The sequence below is a fragment of the Danio aesculapii genome, chromosome 8 (assembly GCF_903798145.1).
Source record: "Danio aesculapii chromosome 8, fDanAes4.1, whole genome shotgun sequence".
In the NCBI taxonomy this organism is placed as follows: Eukaryota; Metazoa; Chordata; class Actinopteri; order Cypriniformes; family Danionidae; genus Danio; species Danio aesculapii.
Window position 1 is genome coordinate 11851979 of NC_079442.1, and position 5013 is coordinate 11856991.

At 41.0% G+C, this 5013-nt stretch overlaps 1 pseudogene; it reads left to right on the forward strand.

Annotated features, from left to right (window-relative positions):
* The first annotated feature begins 3472 nt into the window (after positions 1-3472).
* LOC130234020 (uncharacterized) lies at positions 3473-5013 on the forward strand (annotated as a pseudogene).

Sequence of the window (5013 nt, forward strand, 5' to 3'; positions counted from 1 at the left end):
TTAATATTCTGTCATTACAATGCTATTTAATAGTTTCTTAGAAAAATTTTGATGTATTCAGTTTTCAATATTGTCACCCAACTTGGTAAATGATTTAATCACCTAACAATGGGGCTTTACAGGATTTTCAGTGGGAACTACCTCACGAGACTTTTTGAATGAAAAAATTAATGCATATGAATGAAAGACAATCTCTTGAAATGTTAGAACTAAGGCAGATGTATCTTTGAATAATATGCCATAGTTTTCCTCATACGCAGTGTTTATTCCAACCAACCAGGTTAATCAATGTGTTGTCTTTAACCTTATAGCAGATGATCTGCATGTGTCTGAAATGTATGATTTTGGTGTAAATGAAAAACTAGAAGTACAAACAGTATTCATCTTGTAACATTTAATGTAAGATAGTTACAATCTTACAAGAGATTTTACCATGTGAAATCAACATGCAGTCTGTTAATGATCGACCCTTACTACGATGGTACCAGGCGTGGCCCCGCCCTTCATGGCAACTGCTCATTGGAACACAGTGCCATGGGGATGGACCAAACCAGGTCACTTAAAACCACCCTGCAACAAGAAAACATTGCTTTTCGCATTAGCTAGTTCACGCTGGCTGTTGCTCTGCCCCGTCTCGCCAGCCCAGACACCACGCCGCCACACGATTGGGTCACCACAAACTTTCCACACAAATCTCTTAAGTTTCAGGACCGCTGAAACTGCATGAACTTCTGCACTCTCAGACTCTCAGCAGTCCGTCACCTTGGTAACCCAGGACGACAGCCACTCAGGAGTGAGGGAATGCCAAAGATGTCATCGAAGCGAATCACCACCCAATCAGGAGCTCCGTGTTTTCCCGAGGCCAGCCGGTGAGGGAAACTCAAGACTTCCAGCAAATTTGCATATAACAAACAAACGTTGTCTCTTGCTGATCTGGTGCAGATTGATCTTAAGCAGTTAAAGATAAGCCAAATCTCTGCTTTTGTGGTTTCTCAGGTGTGATTCTAAGATCTAGTAAGAAGTACTAGAATTATTTTGGGATGGTTGTCAACTCATTTTGTATCCTCTGAACTGTCTCTGTGTGTATGTGTGAATGTGTGCACGCGTTTGTTGTTTGCTTATTATGTAGTTAGTTTCACGTATTGTAGTGCTGCTCAATAAATCTTTGCTCTCATTTTGTAAAAACTATGCTCGTGTTTATGTCATTGCCTCGAGCTGTAGATTTTGTTACTGTGTTATGTTATTATAGTGGCCATGGAAATAATATAAACAAAATTGGTAAAATATGATGTCTTCTATTTGCTGGACAAATAGTAGACAAAATGTGAATCTTTTAATCTGATTCAGTCTGACTCAACTGAGTTGAATCAATGATTTGAATCTTCAAGATCCAATTCATTGAAGAGAGCCAATAAATCCCTAATCGATCTTATATGTAGGTTGATCCCCTACAATAGTTATATATGGTCAAGATATATTGTGTATGTGTAATTGTAACTGTACATTTGTAAATAGTTTGACAAATGTAATTTAAACAAATTTCAAGTTTGGCATGTGGGTGTGTGTGTGTGTTTTGCATACATTCAAGTATTTATAAAATTACTTTTTTACTTAAATTCATTCATTAGTTGAGCAAGTAAACATTGTGATATTTTAATGATGTCATTATGTACATTCTTCAAACCATTGTATACTTTTCACAATTAACATATACTTTTATAAGTGTTGCAGCCCTCTCTCTCTCTTCCTCCTTAGCAGTTGCCTGACTTCCCCTAGTCATCCCTCTTTGTTTGCTCCCCCAGAAGCTCAATTATCTCTAAGGAGCTTTACCTCTTCGTTGTTCTCATCCTAGGATTGCTAACTGGACGTAATTCAGTGGAAGAAAAAGCCACAACAGTACTTGCAATTGCTGAAGCATTTGCTGCTACTACCAGGGGCGGACTAATGGAATGCTTCCCCAGCAACAAAATGAACAAATAAAACACACATGTACCAAAATATGACAATATGATGAATGAAAATAATTAACTCGCAACAACCCAATTTTTATACTGTCATAAAGTTAATATCTTGCATAAAGTAGTATACCTTACTCTTAGCCAGACTTTGATGAATTTGACTTTTGTGATGAATTTGACGTGAACAGACTTTGATCTGAACTTTGGCATTGATGATGACATTACACATAGAAACAAGGATGCAAGATTACTTAAAAAGGCATATTGAGAAACCAGCCTGAACTCGCGAGAAAATGTATGTATTTTACGTTTTGTCAGTTTAATGGCTAATTTGTATGAATTTGTACAAATTCAGTTGTACGATTTTAAAAAGGAGTCGTGGCACCTAACCCCACCCCTAAACCCAACCGTTATTGGGGGATGAGTAAATTGTACCAAATTGTACGAATTAGATCATACGAATTCATACGAATTAGCCTCTAAACCAAAAAGTTACGAATTGCCATGAGATTGTGTTGGAGAAACAGCTCAGGTTAATCCAAGCTCACACTGCAATTATTAACAACCCTAAATGATTGTAGCATGTCAGATGGTACGAATATGATCTCCTTATGTCACACTGTAAGATTTCGGGTATCATAATGTCAGGCTGAACAACAATTAAGTCATACCAAAGTGAAAAAAACTCAACCTGAGTTTCATTATCCTGCATACTGAAATAAGACCTCATAGCAAACATCAAAAATATGTAGAGGTAATTTTGCACATAGCATGCCTCAATAATAAAAGCAGGAAGAAAAAAGTTTTGACATTTCCCTGTGGTGGTTTGAAGTTTTCGCATGGATTACATCATCAGATTCTGCACTTCTATTGGTTCTTGCATTGACGCTCATCGCAGCTGTTTTCACACAGCAGGAAAGTGTCTAAAATCTTCTGACACTGCCAGGAATTAATTTGAAGGAATATCTAATTGCATCTGCCATTAATTAGCATAATCTATGTACATGTAAAACCAACGATCAAAGATTACAGATTTTATCCTAGGATTTCAGGAATCTTTTAAACCTTCCCGAATTGTGACCGAATTGTGGTTGAAATAGCACAGTGTGAGCAGGGCTTAAGACAGTTTTTCGTCTTCTACTGCTCAGAAAGTCTGATATTTATCCATTGACAATCTATCGTGTTCTAATTGCACTCCTAAAATTTATGTATTAAATAACAAACTTTTGTGTTATGGCTATTTTAACACATCCTGTGTATTTTTGATTTTGTATAAAATGAAAGAAGGAAGAACAGCAACCCAGTCTGCCCAACACAATGTTTGATAACATCCAATCACATTGCTTCTTTCTTCAGTGAAATCTTAAGGAAGTTTGCACCACTTTGTCATTGGGATAGACGAGCCCCCAAATCAGCAAGTAGCATTTACAAGAACTGACTGTGTTCCTTTGGCTCAGCCAAGAATTCAGTGGCTCCAATCCTCAAAGAAAGCTGAGTGCTGTTGACTGTTAACAATGACCACACTCATAGTGAACATTACAGCTGAGTGGTTCGGAACTGTGACACGCAAACCCACTCCATCGGCATACACTCCAAGGCATGGATTAAAGGGAATCAAACGTCTCAGGAAAGAACTTAAGCTACTAAAGAGGCAGTACAAGGCAGCAGGGGAAGTAGAAAGAGCGGGCCTAGAAGATCTGAGAGGAATCCTCAGGAAACAACTTGTGAAACTTTGTAGGGCAGAGTTTTACAGGAAAAGGCGGAGAGAGAGAGAGAGAGAGAGAGAGAGAGAGAGCAAGAAAAAGGGCAGCATTTTTGGCAAACCCTTTTAAGTTGACCAAGGAGCTTCTTGGCCAAAAGAGGACTGGCCAACTCACCTGCTCCAAGGAGGCTATCAACAACCACCTCAAGGCTACTTATTCTGACCCGAACAGAGAACGACCGCTGGAGCCTTGCGATGCACTGCTGACACCACCTGAGCCCACATCAGAGATCAACCTGAAGGAACCCTGCCGGAGTGAAGTAGAGAAAGTGGTGAGGAGAGCAAGGTCAACCACAGCACCAGGCCCGAGTGGAGTCCCTTACAAGGTATATAAGAACTGCCCAAAGCTTCTACACAGGCTCTGGAAGGCCCTGAAAGTCATCTGGAGAAGAGGGAAGATTGCCCAGCCATGGAGATATGCGGAGGGAGTGTACATCTAAAAAGAGGAGAAGTCTGAGAACATCCACCAGTTTTGGATCATCTCCTTGCTCAGTGTGGAGAGCAAAATATTCTTCAGCATTGTGGCCAAGAGACTCTCCAACTTCCTGTTGAGCAATAAATACATTACGTCTGTGCAGAAGGGAGGTATACCAGGAGTCCCAAGTTTCCTGGAATGCACAGGTGTGGTAACACAGCTCATTAGGGAGGCAAAAGATGGCAGGGGGACCTGGCTGTGTTGTGGTTGGATCTCACCAATGCCTATGGCTCAATACCCCACAAGCTGGTGGAGGTCACACTGGAGAAACATCACGTACCCCAGAAGGTGAAAGGCCTCATCATGGACTATTACAGCAAGTTCAGCTTGAGAGTCTCCTCTGGCCAGTTAACATCAGATTGGCACCATCTTGAGGTAGGGATAATCACTGGTTGCACCATCTCAGTGACCGTCTTTGCGCTGGCAATGAACATGATGGTTAAAGGAGCTGAGACAGAGTGCAGAGGCCCCCTCAGCAAGTCCAGAGTAAGGCAACCTCCAATCAGAGCCTTCATGGACGACCTCACAGTGTCAACAACTGCGATACCAGGAGCAAGATGGATCCTCCAAGGGTTGGAAAGGCTCATGGCATGGGCACGCATGAGCTGCAAAATGCAGATCCTAGGTGCTTAAGAAGGGGAAAGTTCTGCTTCAGGCTGGGACAACATCAAATCCCATCAGTCACTGAGAGACCAGTAAAAAGCCTTGGGAAGGCCTTTAACTGTAGCCTTAATAACAGAGACTCCATCAGGGAAACCAGCACTGACATGGAGGGCTGCTCTCCAAGTAATGTTGAAACTGATGACAATCATGACTGA